General features: G+C 50.7%; 1 protein-coding gene across 3 annotated transcripts in view; it reads right to left on the minus strand.

Moving 5' to 3' along the window:
• Window positions 1–18968, minus strand: part of HDAC4 (histone deacetylase 4) — a 355366-nt gene that overhangs the window by 264701 nt on the left and 71697 nt on the right. Inside the window, exon 1 of one of the 3 annotated variants that reach the window (XM_064383400.1) lies at window positions 1612–1770. The exons of the other annotated variants lie outside the window; for them this stretch is intronic. The gene's annotated coding sequence lies outside the window, so the exon portion shown is untranslated. Of the gene's footprint in view, window positions 1–1611; window positions 1771–18968 lie in introns of those variants that run through there. 3 annotated transcript variants of the gene reach the window in all.

Consider the following 18968-nt stretch of genomic DNA (forward strand, 5'->3'; position numbering starts at 1 on the left):
AGCCGAGGCTGCCACTGGGCCCCAGGAAAAAGGGGCTTGAAGGGTGGGTGTCCCAAGCCCTCAAAGGACCAAGTGGCTGTGATAGGGGACCCCCCGCCACTGCCAGACAGGGACCTGCCAGAGATATGAGGGCTTAGCGGTCACAAAGGTCTGTCTCTGCAGCTCCATCCTCTCGCCTAGAAAAGGTGAGTGTCCCTGCTTCCCGGACCTCGCAGACTCACTAGGGACCCTAAACGTGGTTTTCTAAATAGCCCAAGGGCAATTCCTGCTCAAGAGGATGCTCGTCAGAGAAGTCCTCCTCTCTCAGACAACGATCTACCCACGGACGCACTCGGTCTGAGCAAGCTGCTGAGATGATTTTCTTGATTTTCTTTAACTTCTCTTTTAGAACAAGCAAAATGGAATGAGGGTGTCGGTGTGTTTCATGCCTTCTTTCCAGAGGGGTTAATTGGCCTGAAACATCACCCCAACAGCCACTGTGGATTTGGGGACTGTCACACACATCTCCACACACCCCGAGCCACATCACGCTTTGCCAGTATCTCGGAATTCCTGATCCCTACCTGAAAACGGAACACAAGGCCGGGCAGCAACACCCAGCAAAGTGTCCCCATCCCCCCAAGGCGAGCGACCGCACAGCAACGAGCTGAGAGGAGCCGAGGATGGCCCATTCCATCCCCAACGGTGAGAGCCCAGCTGTCACCTGCCCTCTCTGGACCCCATAACTCGCCCTCCCTGGGCCCCTGCTTCCTTGTCTGTGAGATGCAGGTGGTCGGTGTGCAGGAAGCCCTCCATGACGATGAGCTATCAGCTTAGGGATAAGAGAGCAAGAGACCCAGGGGGAGTCCACTGCCTTGGGGACGCGAGGGAGCTAGGGTCACTTTCTCCCTGATCAAGCTGGCCCTGGGTGACAAGAGGATAACCTGTTTGGCACTCAGCAACAGACTTTTCCAGTAAGAATTCCACACTTCCATGAGGCTTAATCAGCTCGGGACTGAGGTGTGACTTAGCTCCCTGTTTCCAGAGGGTCTTCTTAGCAAAGTGAGGAAGCTGCAGATCTCCCTGAAAGATCAGCTACCAAAGGAAAATAACGACAGTGAAGATACTTTTGGTGGATGCATAACCTCCATGCACGGCCAGATACCGCTTCCGGAACGACACTTCTCATCTAGGTGAGCTCATTTTTCGTATTTCAAAAGCACAACAATCGGCGTTCATGGTGTAGTCCAGGCAGAGGGTAGTTAACAGGCCTCCGGGTGTCCCCCCTTCCAGCCCAGTGCAGGGGTTCAGCCGCTACAGAGACTTCGAATCTGCTAACGCAAAGTGCTGAGACTGCTGTCAGCAGCACCTCACTCTCCCGGGGGGGTTCACATTGAGAGTCCTCGTCACCCCCGGCCCCAACTCATGGGCAAAAGGTGGGTTCCCTTTCCTCTATACCCAAGCCCTCGAAGTGCGCTGCAGGTCACTGGAGGTGGCACAATGCCCCCAGATCCCCCAGAGGCTGAGTTCAAACAATCCAAGTGGATTCTCAATAACAGGAACAGTTACATAACAGCAAATCCCTTACAAGTTTCTTAAAAAAGAGTTAATCGTCCTGACTTGATACTTTACCTTCAGCCCAGATGTTCGCTTAATCCCAGAAACCCCTCCAAAGGCGTTTTTCTGAGGGCGTTCGGCACTGCAACTCAGGAGTAACCCAAGCCCTGCTCTGCCGGCGGCGCTCACTGGGGAGGAATTCAGCCGCTCCGCCCTGACATCTGGTTTTTATTTCATATCCATGTTGTCACATTACATAACAAGCAGATGATACGGGAGATCACCGCAGGGTTTCAGCTTGAGAGTCACAAAGAACGCCCAGAACACTGTTTACATTCGGGGCCATGAACGTTCACCAAACCAAATTTAGCGCAGAGGCTGGATGACTTCAGGCTTAAGCCCAGCGCTTACAGTGATGCCCTGGAAGAGAGACGTGGGACCCCGCCTTCTAGCCACCTTTCACGAAACTCACTGCCACTCCTGCTTCTTTCCTCTCACTCCACTGCCAAGTTGGAGGAAAGGACAATTCAGCCCTGCATTTGCTTCTCCTCACCTGGCAGGAGGCTATGGCCTTGCAGACGTGTGCAGGACCCCCTGCCAGTGAGGGGCAGCGCGGGGTCCAGGGAGAAGACAGAGGTTAAGTCACATGGGCTCCACCCCGGGCAGAACGCCACCAGCAAGCAGCCTTGGAGCTGGGGTCCTCATAGGAAGCAACGCCCCCTCCCCCGACTCCGTCCCCTTCTCCTTTGCTTATCTGGGGAAGCTGTGAGGACTGGTGTTGATAAAACATTCCAGCCGCACACACAGGCCATGGGTGTGGCCATGCCAGCACAGAGGCCAGGAGCCCCTAGCAGAACTGTGTCTGGAAGCTGCCCCCTCCCATGCAGCCGCCCAGTCCCATGGGGCTCAGAGGGAGGGTGGCCAGGACAGCCCCAGCCAGCATCAGGCACAGGCCTGAGGACTTTCTCCAGAGCAGCTCATCCGCTCAGGTCCGGAAAAAGGCAGATTCCACCGCAGGGTTAGCCATCCAGCTAGGGAACCTGCTCAGGGCTCTGCGCGTGGCAGGTGGTCAGAATCAAACCCCTAAAACCAGGACGCCCTGCTGGGGGAATGGTCCGTGGCAGCCATCTAGCCTTGGATGAACCGTTCTGTCCGAGTGCAGGTGAGGACATAACACTTCTTATTAGTACACAGCATGGCCAAAGCCAATGTGCTCAGTAGAAAAACCAACATGTCAGTGACTTGGGGGTCTGGTCTGCCCCAGATGTGGGTAGAAGCCCCAGGTGTAGGTAGAAGCCCCAGGTGTCCCCCAAGCCTGGTCCAGGGCTCCGCAGACAGCAGATATACAAACTCGGAGTGACAGCGTTGGCGTTTCGCGGATTCTGGATTTTGCTCTCCTCCCTGAACCAGGGTTAGAGAAAGTTCGCTGCAAAGGAACCGTTTCACAGACTAGGTTCAGCAGAAAGTGCTCACAGTGTGCCTGTGAGAGAGCGTGATGTTCCCTGGAGTACGGCTGGGGCTGAGGGAAGGCCCCTCCCATGAGCCCTGCCTCCACGAGGCTGCATGGGGCAGGACTGCCAGGCAGAAAGAGCACAGCACAGGCCCAGGGGCGACCCCAAGCTGGCAGAGCTGAATGGCTTCAGGTGCTCCCTCCTCTGCCCCCAGGGGTAAAGGCAAAGATGCAAATGGGATAAGCAAACAGAGGCCTCCAAAGCAGAGAAAGGCCAGGACCCTAGTGCCAACCAGGAAGGCCCAAAACCAGGCTCAGCAGCAGGGCTGGCCGCAGGGGCCGGGCCGGGCCGGGCCGGGCCGGAGCACAGACTCACTAACAGTGCGGGGCTTCTTGAAAATGCCCCTGAATTAAACTGTTGGCCTCCTCATCTGGCATCCTTCCCTGAGGACAGCTGTGCTGTCTCTTTCTCATAGTGTCATCTACACAAGGAGCAAAGGAAGAGGGCACAGCTGAGAATAGTGAACAGACTCCGAGAGGCCTCCACTGCCTGCGGGGAGGCAGGCCAGGGAGGTTGAGTACAGAGGGGCCTCCCTCAATGTCCAACACTTCGCTCCAACACAAACACACTGGTGAGAGGTTTCGACCCTTCCCCTGGACCTGACATTGGATCTCTGCTGCCCTGTGCCAGGTTAGCCATGACCTACAACCCACGGCCACTGGCCATTTAAGAAAATGAACCCTGACGTTAACCTGCTTGAGCCCTAATACTAAGCCAGGGCAGCACTGCAGTTCCTAAACTGCACGCCACGAGCGCCTTTTAAACATGCTGCTGGGATCCACGTGGTCATGGTCTGACAGGCAGGCCTTCTCGGCTACCCGTGCTTCCATTCTGGCATTACTAGGTGCCTAGAAGGCCTGTGAGCCTTTGTGGGGTCACGCAGCATCAGATGCACTTTAAAATCCCGCAGAGTAAGGTGCCCGCTCTGCAGCCCTGGGGCAGAGCCCTGCAGCCTCGGGCCCGGGGGCACAGCCTGGCCCCTTCCGAGCTCAGCAGCCTGGACTCCGCGTGTCCCCTGCGGCGTCACGGGCATGCTGGTCTTGCATGGCACCGAGGTGTGTGGCACAAGCAGGCACTGAGCCCAGAGACACCCGAGGCGAACCGTGAGGCCGGGTAGCATGTGTCCAGCGCCGTGCAAACAGTGGATGAAGTGTTCTCAGTGGCGTCAGCTGTCCTGATCCGCGGAACGCAGAACTCCTGGCACTTCTTTCCGAACATCCGGGAAATGTGGAATCCGAGTGTTACACCATCCAGTTGAAGATGACAGATTTACGATAGAAAACGGCACCAGTTACTGAGGACTTTGCAGGAATGGAGGCCCCTGTCATTACTTCACAGGGGAGGGGACACTGTGACCCAGGGCAGGCAAGGACAGCCCAGCCCCTCCAAAATCACACACAGGGGACTCCGTTTCTTACAGAGCTTCAAGTTTCTGTTCTAAACAAACATTACAAAGCATATTTTAAACTACATTCTTACACGAAATTCCTATGCTGAGACTTTTTAACGACAGGTGCTAAAATAACCATGAACAGTGACATGGCGGTGCTTCCTCACGGTGACACAGCAGGGAGGAGTCTGGACTGCAGTCATCAGGGTCCTTGACCTAAGCGGCCTTGGGCAGCCCCCGGGCGGCTGAGCACTCCCCTGTGAAGGAAGAGCTCAGAAAGGGCTCCTCCCAGAGCTGGGGCTCCATGGTTCCCAGGGGCCCTAAACTAACAGGAGGAAGGGGAGACAGAAGAACGCCCACTCAAAGCCTTACCTAAAAATTGAAAGTCAAGAAAAATCACAACCACATCATCTCAGTTTAGACCTGAGGAACTGTAGTGTTGGCATCACGGTCACCATCACAGAGCACTGGATGCCAAGTGGCCCACCTACCACACCGCAAGCTGGAAGGTGGGGTGGGTGGGCCGGGACACCCCAGGCAGGGCAGACACCAGGCCGGCCAGCCACACACGTCACACAGTAAATGCAGCCCCTCCCAACTGAGACGCCCGGTACCATCGCCATGGCTCCTAGCACCTGACAGGAAGACGAGAGGGAAACTGGCCACCATGGGGAGGCCTCCTGCCCACGTTCAGCTGCACGGCGGCCCAGGAGCCCACACAGGACAGCATGCACACACTTCCACGTCAGGCCCTTCCTTCCTCAACCGTTGGAAAGGAGGCCAAAGCCAGGTAGTGAAAGTCACGAGGAAAATGTACCCCACTGTCCTCTGTCCTAAAGCAAATGCTAAGAACGGGCTGTTGGGCTACAGAAGCCGAGTCACCTTTCCTCTATGCATCCAAGTAAACAAAAATGCCCACACCTGTCTTCACAAAAACGGAAACCTGCATCCGGAACGACGTCCCTGCCGCTTCTGCCAGCGTGTCCCATGGCTATGAAGTTGGTCTTCCCGTGGGTCCTCCAAGGCGCTCCCTTCGATGGCGCCGCAGTAGCGAGGGCAGAATGTGGGAGTGGCCCAGCTGCCACGGTGCCAGCAGACCAGCCTGGCACGCAGAGAGGGGAACCTGCTGCCGGTGGGCAGGCCATGTTCCCACAGTGTCTTTATCTGTAGAGGGAGCCCCGGGGCTTCTGAAGGCGGCTCCAGCTCTGTGAGGTGGGGACGGTGGGCAGGCAGCGTTCTCAGGCCCGCGCTCCCCTCCATGGCTGCCGACGGGAGGCAGACGCGGTGTGGGCTGCAGCCCGCAGAGCAGGGAGTCGAGGTGGCAGCCTGGCGCAGGGTGTGCCCGGCTGGGGAGCTTCACCCAGGCTTGGGCTCCATCCCGTGCCTCCGCGGGGGCGTTCCCAGGTGGTGTGGGAGGAAGCTGTACCCCGTTCTCCACCGCCCAGCCTCTCCCTCTCACCAGCACACAGATGTTCTCAGCAGCAGAGACAGCTTCTGCCTGAATTCATTTCATATTTTAAAATACGCTCTTAATGGAAAGCAACAGAAGTACTTGACAAAATGCGCTGATGTGAATGTCCCTGCAGCAGCCAGGCACTAATTTTAGAAGGGGCTTTGAGGAGAAACCCAAGGGATACTCACTTGCTGGAAACGGCCTCCTCCCTGAGGAGTGTGAAGATCTGGACTAGAACCAAGCGTCCCCACGCTGCCCACGGGCCTGCTCCTCCAGTCGGGGGCTGGCCGCCCCACTGCGCACTGATATCGCAGGCCGGACTCTTCCTAACCTCATGAGAGGTGATGGCAGGAGACACCCCAGTTTTCCACGCCACTTACAAATACGGCTGGTCAGGCCCTGGCACCTCTGGACCTCCAGATCTCCCAGACTGTCTGCTGGAAGCTACGTACACAGAGCAAGTTTCTTATGAAGATAAGGGCCTCAAAAGAAAGCCAACCTGCAGCACTGGTGACAGAAAGGAAGACAGAAAAGCCTCCACACCTGGCAATATGGCAGCACACGCACTTTCAGAGACATCAAATGACACACAGGCTGTGCTGGCTGAAGAGTGAGGAATATACTCCAAACACAGGGATTCAGGCAGGGCAAATCAAACATAAAAGCCAGCCCAGAGCCCAGGGCCTGCCCTGGGGACGGCCACCAGCACTGCCACGTGCCCACTGCACTGTCCCTGCGAGTGTGTGGGGAGGGGCTGCGGCTCCCTTGGCAGGGGAAGCCAGAAGACAGGCCTGCAAGGGACACATCCGGGCCTGGGCTTGGTGCTGGCTAGAAGGGGTCAGATGGAGAGAGGACTCCCCTCAGAACTCATCATCACAGACCCCTCGCAAGGGTTTGGGGAGAATTCAGACAACCCATGAGGCCTGACGAGCATCCCTGGCACCTGCAAACACAGGCGGGTCCCAGGCGGCACCTCCCAGCACCAGGCAGAAACAGGCAGAAACCCTCTCTAGAGGAACATGCTACCCACCTCAAAACAACAGCCAAGAAGGATGGGCATAAAGTCACAATCAAGAACCATGGGGGGTGGGAGCGAGCCCCAGAAAGACCTCAATTGTAGGAAAATCAGGCACTGACCCAAAACACATGTGAAGAACACGCGAAGAAACAACAGAGGTTACCCAGGGTCAGGCTGGAGCTAGTGACCACCAGGTCCCGTCACTTGGCGACTGTGCAACCCTGGGTGGCTTCCTCAGCCTCCCTGTGCCTCAGCTTTCCATTTGCCAAAGGGTGATTAGAAGAACCGACATGCTCCTGGGAGCAAGAATAAGAAAGGAAACAGATGTCTCAGCTGTTACTATTAATAACTATCAGACATGTCACACGGATCTGAATGATCCAAATGGAACTTGTAGAAACAAAGCTGTCATCATTAAAATTTAAAACCAAATGAGTGAGTTAACTAAACAAGTATTAATAGATAAAGCTGAAGAGAGAATTTGTGAACAGTAAAAGAGTACTGAAGAAGTAACTCAGGATGCAGCACATAAAGGTAAGAGATAAAAAGCAGGAGAGGTTAGGGGACTGGAAGGACAGAGGGAGATATGCTAACACACACCTGTAAACCCAAAATAAAATTCTACGCTCCCAACCATCTGAATGGGCCCCTCCTCTCAACCAAGGGCATTCCAACATTAACCTGAAAAACTAGCTCGGGTCCTGATGGGAAGTGGGAGCCAGACGTGCGTCATGACACTCTCCTCCCTTTTGGAATTGCTGATAGAACCCTCTTTAAGTCTGATGAGAAACATTTCAGTTTATTCCCTCTGAAGCCTGCTACCTGGAGGCTTCATCTGCATGGTGAATCCTCGGTCTCCACAACCCCTTATCATAATCCAGACATTTCTTTGTATTGATAATAACTCCTCCAACCAACTGCCAATCAGAAAATGTTTAAATCTACCTATAATCTGAAAGCCCCGCACTATGATTGTCCCGCCTTTCTGGACGGGACCAATGTTCATCTTCCACATGCTGAGGCATGTCTCATGTCCCCCTAAAATGTATAAAACCCAGATGTGCCCCAACCACCCTGGGCACATGCTGTCAGGACCTCCCAAGGCTGTGTCACGTGCCTGTGTCTTTGGCCAGGCACGTCCTTATGCCTGGCTAAAGAAACTTTTTAAATTGAGCAAGACCTGGCTCAGATACTTCTGGTTTACACACCTAATCAGAGTCCCAGAAAGAAAGAAGAGAGATGACAGGTGGGCGAGCTGCAATGCTAAGGCACGAGCGCTACAGAAACATTCCAAATGAAAGCCAGCGCGCCCAGCCACATGCTGTAACACGCCTCCAAGCGTCAGCCCGACAGACCGGGTGACAGAGAGAAAGTCCAGACACAGACAAAGTCCAGATGGAACTCCAGGGCAGGACAAAGGTGCCATCTCAACCGCTGGGACGACCAGGTCGCCGTCTGGGAAAAGGTAACATTAAATCCAAACCTAATACCATACACAAGGGTAACCTCCAGACGAACTAGGCACGTAAAAGTGAAAAATGAAATGGCACAAGCACTCAAAGAAAACACTGTCTGTAAGTCAAGAAAGACTTTCTAACCAGGACTGAAAATCCAGATGCAATTTAAAAAAAATGGTATGTTTGATACTTGGAGGAAAAACTTTTACATGGCAAAGCCAGCATGAGAAAGAGTACCAAAATAGAGCAGACAAACTGCGAGCAATTCCTCGCAAGACACATAACAGATGAAGGCCAAAATCCCTTACATCTGTAGAACTCTTACAAACTGCGGGAACAGAGACCGAAAGCCTAACAGAAAAACCAAAGACAAAGACAAAGGCCCTTACGACCCGAGATGTCCTGCATCTACCAAACTGGCACGTAAGTATACACTCCACTGCAAAGCCTTGTGGGAACAGGCTCGCTCAGACGCTACTGGTGGGAATGCAAATTGATATGTTTCCTACAAGACATTCTGAGAAAAACCTAACAAGATGATATATCTGCTTATCTTTTGACAGAAATCGCTCCACAAACCAACTGTGAAGATACTCAGATGGCAGACATGGCGACTTACACCTGTAATCCCAGCACTTTGGGGACCAAGGTGGGACGATCACTTGAGCCCAGGAGTTTGAGGCCAGCCTGAGCCACTCAGCAAGACCCCATCTCTACAAAAAATTAAAGATAAAAAATTAGCTAGGCATGGTGGCACGGGGCTGTCGTCCCAGCTACTTGGGAGGCTAAGCGGGGAGAACTGCTTGAACCCATGAGGTGGAGGCTGGAGTGAGCCACAGCTACACCACTGCCCTGCGGTACACCAAGTGTCCCTGTGTGGGAGAGTGGCTGGAGGAATCACAGAGGGTTTGCTGTCCACAAGAACCAGCAGGAGCCCGTGGACAGACACGGCGTGGTTTCCAGGACACGCTGCTAGAGGAGCTGCCTATAGGACATTCTCTTTGTATAAGAAAGAGGGCAGATTGAAGCACACAAGGCCACCCAGGACGTGGGGACAGGGTAGAAAGGACAGCGGCACGACAAGGGTAGGGGACCCACTTCTCTGAGTCTGGCTCCTACACAGTGCTGGCTTTTGAAACTGCTATCGGGTTTCACATGATCAGAAAGCGAAAATTAATAAAATCAAAAATATGAAGGCGAGAGAACTCTAAAATGAAATACAAACGGAAATCAGTGAACCAAACCCATTTCAAATGAGTAACATCAGCACGCTGGGGCAGGGTGCGGCGTGCATAAGAACCCGCCACAGTGGCTTTGGCCCAGGTATCCGGACCACATGCCCTCAGCCACGGCCGGACTCTAGTCCAGGGCTTCTTTTCCACAGAGGCATAGGTTAATCATCTCGGAGTATTCTGGGATCGAGACTGAACAAGTAAGTACATACGTTACGGATTCCGAGAGCTCCGCGTCTCATTGTCGGGGAGGGAGTAACAAATGTGAAAAGGACAAGGGCGGCCGAGGCCCTTGCGAGGCGGGGCTGGGGGGCTGGAACCGAAGGGCCGGGGCCGGGCGTGCGGGTGCGGGGCAGACCCACACACAGCTATTCACAGCTCTGGCTGCCGAGAGCTGGTTTCTAAATAGCATTCCCCAAGAAAGGAACCAGCCTGCCTTGAGAAACAGCTGATCCCAGGCCGGGGCAGGGAAAGTACGGGAGAGATTAGAACATTCTGAGTATCCGAGAGGTAAAGAAGGGCCCGAAACTGGGAGGGACTTGCCAGAGACGCCAGCATGAACGGGCTCTCATTGGCCAAACTGAACAATTTGGGCAGCAGAATACACATTGAAAATAAAAGACTACAACCCAGTTAATCAATTAGGAGTCTGTGAGTTTGAACTAATGTAAGTACACAATAAGTAAACACATAAATGAGGAAGAAAGGAAAGCCCTTTCCAGCAGAAAGTAGCTGCAGGACGTCCGCATTTCACGGCATCCGCAGATTCTGGGAAACTGCTACTTAAAGCCAGGGAGAGGTCCTGAAACAACGCCAGGCCTTCAGCGGTCATTTGATTATAGCACTGGTGAGAAAAAAACCTTGGTTTTGTTCTGTATTATTTCACTTACAAGTCACAGTTTCCAAGAACGTCTTGAGGAGGCTGACGAGGGCTTCCCGTCCTGAACATCATAAGAAGGATGGCACTAGATGACCAGTGGCCACCACCACGACAGTAACAGACTCAGGCAAGAACCCTTGTCGGATGCTGAGACTCCCAGGTCAGGAAGCAGCAGGCTATCTGCACAGTCCCAGACGGTCTCCCCCAGATACCTGCTAATTATGCAGGAGACAGTGTCACTTTGCAGCGGAGACGCCCGGCAGTACCCGCTTCACCGAGGTTCCGGGCAGCAGCCTCCACGCTCAGAGGCATCACTGGAAACAATCACGAGGAAACTGCCGAAATACCACGCTAAGAAACGTTTCACAGAATAGCTGCCCCTACGCTTCCGAAACGTGAATGTCGTGAAATAAACGACGCAGAGACTGTCCCAGAACAAAGGAGATTGGGAGGGCGTGAGAATCCCATGCGCTGCAGGACTGGCATCCCCTTGCGATAACAGCACATTACTAGGCCAAGGCCTGCAAAGGAGAGGGCCAGGCCGGGGCGCTGCCATTTCCCTGCTCCACTCACTGTCCGTAGTTGATGAGAGACCACGCTTACTTCAGGCAACGTGGCCGGCAGTAGTTGGGGGAGGGCATCACATCTACCACTAACTTTCACATGATTCTGAAAAAACATTATGCACATAAATAATCAATCATTCTTTGGACTATTTTTGCTGATTTTTTTGTAAGTCTGAAATTAAAGCAAAATTAAAAGTTAAAAAAAAGAATTTAAGGAATAAAATTCCCCCTTATTACTAGAAGACACTAATCTTCAGACTCAGAAGTCCAAAAGAATATCAACAGGGGCCAGTGAAACACTTACAAAATATGTAGAACACTATGACCACGAAACACCTGGAGACACACAACAGATTCCTACCAAGGAACTGAACAGCCACGGTGGAATTCAGTGACCGATCGCATCCTCAGAGCACGGGGAGAGAGCAGCTGCCGCCCAGCACTGTCTTCAGTGAGGGATCTTCAACAACAAATGGGAAAGAAGGCAACTCTCAGACGAACAAAAAACAGAACTTACTTCTGCAGGAATTTCTTTCTTTTTTTTTTTTTTTTGAGACAGAGTCTCGCTCTGTCGCCAGGAGCGCAGTAGCATAGTCTCAGCTCACTGCAACGTCCACCTCCTGGATTCAAGAGATTCTTCTGCCCCTGCCTCCCAAAGTTTCTAAAGGATATTTCTTCCGAAAGACAAGTAAAAGCAAAAAAAAAAAAAACAGCAACAGAATATCTGATATTCAACAAGAAGCAGCAAGCAAGTAATATCCACATATAGGAAGGCTCAGGAGCAGTGGCCGTCGGAAGCTGTGATCATGAAAGCAGCTCACGGCCAGCCGCGGCCTCCCGTCAGCTGCTGGGAGGAAGCCCACACACACCCAGATACATCAATTCTGCAAATGAATAAGAAAACAAAATCAACGACTAACAGAAAAATGAGTGCCCCGTGTCAGAAGACACTGACAACCCCAGCAGGCCGGTGGTCAGGCACAGGCCGGGCGAGGGCCACCTCCCGAGACCCAGCGCTGTGCGCTGGTCCGTCTGAGGGCACTGCCACTATGTGTAAGACGGGGCGGCCGTGCTGGATGTCAAGCAGAGTTAAAAGTGGCTTATGCATGACCTGGCAATCCCATTCTTAGGCAGGGACCCAGCAAAGGCCCAAGTTTTCGTGTGCCAGAAAAGAGGCAGAAGAATGTCCACGCATCATGTTTGACAGCAGCCACATCTGAACGTGAGTCAAAGTTGTGAAAATTCACACAACAGAATGCAAGGCACCAGTGAACACCAGTGACCTGCGGCTCCATGCAGAAACACGGTTCTCGAATACAGTCTTGCCTGAAAGAGAACCCACAAAATAGAAAACATGCAGCATAATTCCACTTACATAAAGTTCAGAGACATAAAACTAAAATGCTATTGTTTAGGAACCTGTGCATGTATAAGAAAACCTTTTCTTCAGACAGTGGAATGAAAAGCAGAGCTGTAAATGTCCTAGCCATGGTCTCTGACTCACAGAGCACAGGGCCACTGCTTCTGTCGCTCTTCTTCAAATGATGCATATAAGCTCTATGTATTCTATAATTCTTTGAGATTTATAATGAAAATTTAAAATAAATGCATGTGGAAAGGAAGAAAAGAGAGTAAGGGGCTGTGAAAGAGATAAATCAAATAAAAAAAAAAAATAAGTTTAGAAGGAATCACAGCGAATGGAATGCCAAACCCCACAGCCTGTGACAAATGACATAGGGAAATCTACATTTGCTAAATATGGAAATAAGGAAATTGGTGGGCCTCCTTTGTTATGCAAGAATATGTAATGTAATTAAAATTGTTTTGCTGTTGAACTTTTCTAGCTATGAATTATTGGCAAATATAAAATACACTGATTCTGGTAGGTTTCTTATAATCTATAAAATTTTCTGAATCCTTTTGAGTCTTTTTATGTGAATTTATTTTGGTTCTTCCCATCTTAATGGAACTGCTGGCATCTGCAGCCACACTGAACACATGTGCCACCTGCGAGGTCAGCCTCAGAACACAGCTCTTAACACGGAGCCTCCAGAGCTTCCCGGCCCTGAAAAAGATTCATTTCTGCTTTCAAATGCTCCCCAACTTGTAAGAACTAGAACTTGGGTATTTTTAAATCAATTATAAAAACTGAAATACTTGTTTTATCTAATCTTTTTTATTTTTCAAATCATTCTCTGGTATTTACATGATTTATACCACTTTCCTTGTGTACCAACTTTCCAGTAATAAAACCTTTGATAGTGAATAACTATATAATGTACTATTTTATTTTCCCCAATATTCTATTTAGGGTTTTAAATCTATGTTCATAAACGAATGTGCTTATAATGTTTGCCTTACTGTTGTCTCTAACAGGTTCTAAAATCAAGCTACTCTGAGCTTCCTGAGATTGGATCGCATTTTTCCGTGTTTTGAGGCAATCTTTAATAAGGTGAACTGTGTAAATGTTGGAAAAATACTACATTACTCCTGAAGGAGCGGCTGCTTTCGAGAATCCCCTAACTGGGTCCTTTGCAGAGTTCTCACAAGTTCTTCCTTTAAGTGATAACTAACTCATGCTTCTTCTTGCCAGAGTACACCATGCTTTTCTTCTAAGTTCAGACATTTTCTAGTTACTTGCTCTGGCTCGTTCAAAGCCCTCCAAGGCCTTCCCATAGAGCACAGAAGAACACCACAGCCCCCGCCACAGCAGGACTTTCCCCTAGACACTCCATCATCATTCTCCGGGCAGCGTCCATCCCTGAGGGCACACCCCGTTGTTACCCGGGGGCGGGGGTCTTGACTACAAGTTGTCCAAGTTCTTGATGTGTTGAACAAAGAACTGGACAAAACACACAAACAAAGCAATGAAAGAATGAGGCAAAGAAAGCACAGATTTTTTAAAGCAAAGGTACACTCCACGGAGCAAGAGGAGGCTCGAAAGCTAGCGGCTCAAGAGACGGGTTTAAGTACCCTTTAGAGGTTTCCCATTTGTTACACCCTATGCAAATGAAGGCTTGGCTCAAGACCAATCAGAGGCCAAAGTGAAGTTACAGCCTACAAATGAAGACTTGGCCTGCAACCAATGAGAGGCTGAAGTGAAGGCTCCCTGTCTCCAGATCCTATTCTCCTGCCTTGCGATGACTAGTTCAGGGCAGTAAAGCCTTACACTTCAGAGTACAAGCTGCCTGGTTAAGAGTCAATTGCTTGGCACAGCTCCTTGGGCCAGTGACTTCCTTTCTCAATGCCACAGTAATCCTCATCTGTAAAATACGGATATTGTAAGGATAGCAGGACCCATCCCTAGGCTGTTATAAGGATTACATCTGTAAATATGCAGAAAACACTTAGGAAGTGCCTGTGCAGAGCGGACACCATCGCTGCCAGCCACATTTACTATCATGTAGTTGTTTGTTTACTCATCTACTGTTTGACTTTCCCACCAGCACCAGGTGTGCCACTGGGTGGGGGGTTTCCTGTGTGGCTCACCAGTAGACCCCAGTGCTTACAGCAGCCTGGCACGTAGCTGATGCTCACAAGAGGTGTCTTGATTGGCTGAGTGCTGGTGCGTGGACGGGAACCAGTCTAAGGAAAGCGCTCTTCAGACTCTTTGTCCTATGTGGGTGCAGGTGGCCTGGGTCTGTCACTCGGCCCAACACCCAGGACCCCACTCCTGGCTTCAATGAGCAATGTCACCCGTCTGCCCCAAGCACATGGGCAGACTCTTGTGGCCCTTCCTTCTCAGGAAGTCCCCGAGACAGAACCCAGCGCTGCTGCAGGGTGTGCTCAGGCATCCAGCCAGAGTGTGCGGGGTGCACATGCCACACACGGCTCACCCTTGATGATGAGGGTGACTCATGCATGTCCCTTGTCCCCGCAGTTCTGTTTCTAGGACTTCATCCTAACAAAACAATAAAGATATGAACAATCAGCCTCAGACATAAAGACACGTGTGCAACAGTGCTCACTGAGGTATTATATACTATATCAAAAACTTAAAGCCCATTAATAGAGGATTTAAGCACTGAAATATTATGGAGCTACAAAAAATCCCATTGCTGTTCTATCATGTACGTAATAGGTACAGGTATGGACATGGGGAGACAGAGAGGTAGAGAGAGAGAGAGAGAGAGAGAGAGAGAGCGAGAGAGAGAGAGAGCGCGCGAGCGCACCTGCTCGGTAATCTCCACAAAAGCCATCTCTGATTTTCCCTGAACTGCGCGCCCCTCAGTTAACTGTAGGCTCGTGGGGCAAACAGGACACTTTCCTTTCATCTGTCAGAGTTGTTGGATGTTAAGCAAGGATAAGAGGACATCTTAACCTTTACAACTGGGGAAGGGGAGTATTTTCCCATTTATTAAATAAACTGCTTTTATTCGACAAAATCAAAGCAATAAATTGGGCAGCTCCTTGGAGAGACTGCGCGTGTAAGATGCTGGGCAGTGCTGGGCAAGAGAGGGGGCGTCTGGGAGCTCTCAGTCCAGGCCCTCTACCTCAGCCTATGCGGCCAACGACTTCAGCGTGTGCACCTGGGAAGTGCTTCTTCACGCGTGGAATTGGGAGACGTAATGGGGAATCCATGTCTCCACCCAACCTGAATTTGAGGAGGAAGACGCCCCTGAGAGCTCAGAGAGCATCCCCTGGCACGGGGCCCCCAGGCAGCCGGTCACACACACCAGGGGCCTGCAGAGGGAAGAAACGCCGCCACCACAGCAGGCAAGTGTCACAAAACACTCAGTTATTTTTTCTAAAAAAAGACAAGAACACGCATTGCTGTTGAAATTTTTAACTTAAAAAAGCAACAGTGCAAATTTCAGAATGAGATATATCCTCTATCGCTTCCCCGAGCATCTGAATGGGGACACGTGCTACGGTGTGCACTGATGAAGCACTGACAGAGGCTGCTGTGGCTTTTAAAATGCTAAGGAGCAGCTCAATGGAAGGTGTGGAACTAGAAGGCAGCTGAGAAAATTAAAAAGTGGCTCCAGCACATAAATAAGAAACGTGGGGTCTCTAAAAAATATTTTCAAACAGAGTACTTGGACAATCCTGAATTTGAAGCCCAAATCAGACATGCGATGGCAAAAACGTGGCCACAATTAGATGAAAGAAACACAGTCCTGAGCCATCCTAAGAGAAAAGCAATTCTGCCACGACTCACCAATGTGAACATAACGTGGAGGAAGTGTCCTCACTGCGCAGTATCCCAGACAGAAAGGCTGGTGAGAGTGAGAATTAAAAGCGAGAGAACAATAGCAATTTTTAAACTCCTTCAGATCAAATAAATAAATCCGAATCCCCGTAAAGCCTATTGCCATTATATGTTTGCTCTCCAGGGGCCAAGCAAGGCCAAAGTGCCTGCGTGCAGCCTGTGGCTTCCCGCTCAGCAGCCCACGCGCTTCGGTGCAGCAGCCAGCACACTCAGGACCCAGGGCAGACACCACAGAGGACTCTGATATTCTGATGTAAGCGGCGACAGGGCGGCCGCGAGAGCCCCACTCACGAGACACCACAGCTCACAGTCAGCACAACTGGGGACCCACGCTGCACACAGCCTGTTCTCTGTCTCCTGTGGAAAGCCCGGTCAGTTGTTCTTAAACTCGCCATTTCTAGGAGAAGAGGCCATAACGGAAGGGGGTGTGGGTGAGGTGCTGCTGTAGGGACGCAGCAGCAGGGATGGGAGCCAGCGAACCGGACTGGGAATATGGCTGCAGCACGCTGGCTTAGGAAGAGCAGAATCTACACTGAGCTGGGAAGGAAAAACAACTGCAGCTCAGACGCTTCCAAAGCACAGCTTCAGAAATTAGCAAGATCTTTCCTCTAAGACAGCGCTCTCTCACAGCAGCTAAAAGCAAGCACCGTCCTCTTCCCGAAGGGCGCTGAACGATCGCATCGCCACAGGCAACGGAACGAAGTGAAACCCCTGCCTCATATCATATGCAACACCTAAAGCAGAATAGATCAGTGACCTAAACATAAGAACTAAAACCAAGAACTCATAGAATAAAACACAAGGGGGAAATCTTCGTGACCCTGGATTTGGCAGGGGCTTCTAGCTATGACATCAGAAGCCAGGCAACACAAGAAAAAACAGATTAACTACACTTTGTCAAAATGGAAAACTTTTGTGCACCACAGGACACCATCAAGAGAGTGAACTGCAACCTACAGAAGGAGATATCTGCAAACTGTATATCCGTACCAAGGAAGTACCTCTACAACACAACAGAAAACAAACAACCCAACTCAGATACGGGCAAAAGACTTGAATAGACACTTCTCCAAAGAAAATACACCAATGGCCAGTAAGTCCATGAAAAGATGTTCAACATCGCTATTAGGCAAATGCAAATCAAAACCACAGTAAGACACCGTCCACACTCACTAGGATGACTACCATTTCAAAACTGGAAAATAAGGAATACTGGTGAGGATGTGAAGAATCTGGAACCCTTGCACATGGTGGGCGGGAACACAGAACGGTACAGTGTTGTGGAAAATACTTGGGCGGTTTCTAAAAAATTAAACACAGGGCTGGGCGTGATGGCTGACACCTGTAATCCCAGCACTTTGGGAAGCTCAGGCGGTGGATCACCTGTCGTCAGGAGTTCAAGACCAGCCTGGCCAACATGGTGAAACCCCATCTCTACTAAAAATACAAACAAATTAGCCAGGTGTGGTGGCAGGAGCCTGTAGTCCCAGCTACTCGGGAAGCTCAGTCAGGAGAATCACTTAAACCCTGATGGCGGAGGTTGCAGTGAGCCGAGATCGCGCCACTGCAATCCAGCCTGGGTGACAAAGCAAGACTCCATCTCAATTAAAAAAAAAATTAACACAAAACTATCATAGGATTCAACAATTCTCCTCCAAGGTATATACCCAAAAGATCTGAAAGAAAGGGCCTCAGAGACATATGTACACATATGTTCACAGCAGCATGAGTCACGATGTCCATCAGGAGATGAATAGACAAAATGTGATGCATGCACACAGTGAAATATGATTTATCCTTAAAAATTTTAGGAATCAAATTCTGACCACGCCACAACATGGGTGAATCCCGACACATTATGCTAGGTGAAGGAAGCCAGGCACGAAAAGACGAGTACTATACAATTCCACTCACGGAAGGGCCCCAGAGGGGCCAGATTCGCAGAGAAAGTGGAGAGAAAGTAGGACGGTGGATGCCGTAGCTGGTGGGAGGGAAACAGGATTGTTTCCTAGGCACCAAGTTTCTGCTTGAGAAGATGAAAAGGTTCTGGGAATGAATGATGGTGATGGTTGCCCAAGAACGTGAAAACATTCACTGCCACTGAACTGTGCACTCAAAACGCTTAAAACTGTAAAATTTATGTTATGTGTATTCTACCACAATAAAAAGGCATGCTGAACACAGAAATTAACATACCTGTTGGTAAGTAGACTGAAACAACACCCAAGTGTTATTTCAAGAACTAAAAAGAAACACGTTGTTTATTAAAAGAATCAAGAATTGCTTTATTAACTGATAGGAAATGCTCTTCAAGGCATAGTAAGTGACAAAGCAAGGAGCTGGAAGAGAACAACAGAGGGCAGTGTGTCTGAAAATCTCTGTGATTTGCTTGAGAGTTCTGGGGCCACGGGCATCACAGCGAGCCGGCAGCTGGCTGCTTCTCTGGTCCGAGACCCCCACATCCGCCGCACCTGAGGACTCTCCGAATGGTGATGGGAGCCCATGGAGCGGTTCACATGCTGCTCCCAAGCACACAGAAGTCACCCCTGTCATGCTGCTAAAGAGAACTGCAAAATGGGCCCAGAGATGTGCCCTTCCCAGGCCATGAGCGTGGGCACAAGAGGCACAGCCTGAGCAAGACCACATCACCCGCTGGCGGTTCCACACAGTCTGCACCTGTTTCTGGAAAAAAACCCTGAGTAGGATGATTCAC

This window comes from Aotus nancymaae, unplaced genomic scaffold (genome assembly GCF_030222135.1).
Source record: "Aotus nancymaae isolate 86718 unplaced genomic scaffold, 86718_ANA_hifiasm-v0.15.2.pri h1tg000031l, whole genome shotgun sequence".
In the NCBI taxonomy this organism is placed as follows: Eukaryota; Metazoa; Chordata; class Mammalia; order Primates; family Aotidae; genus Aotus; species Aotus nancymaae.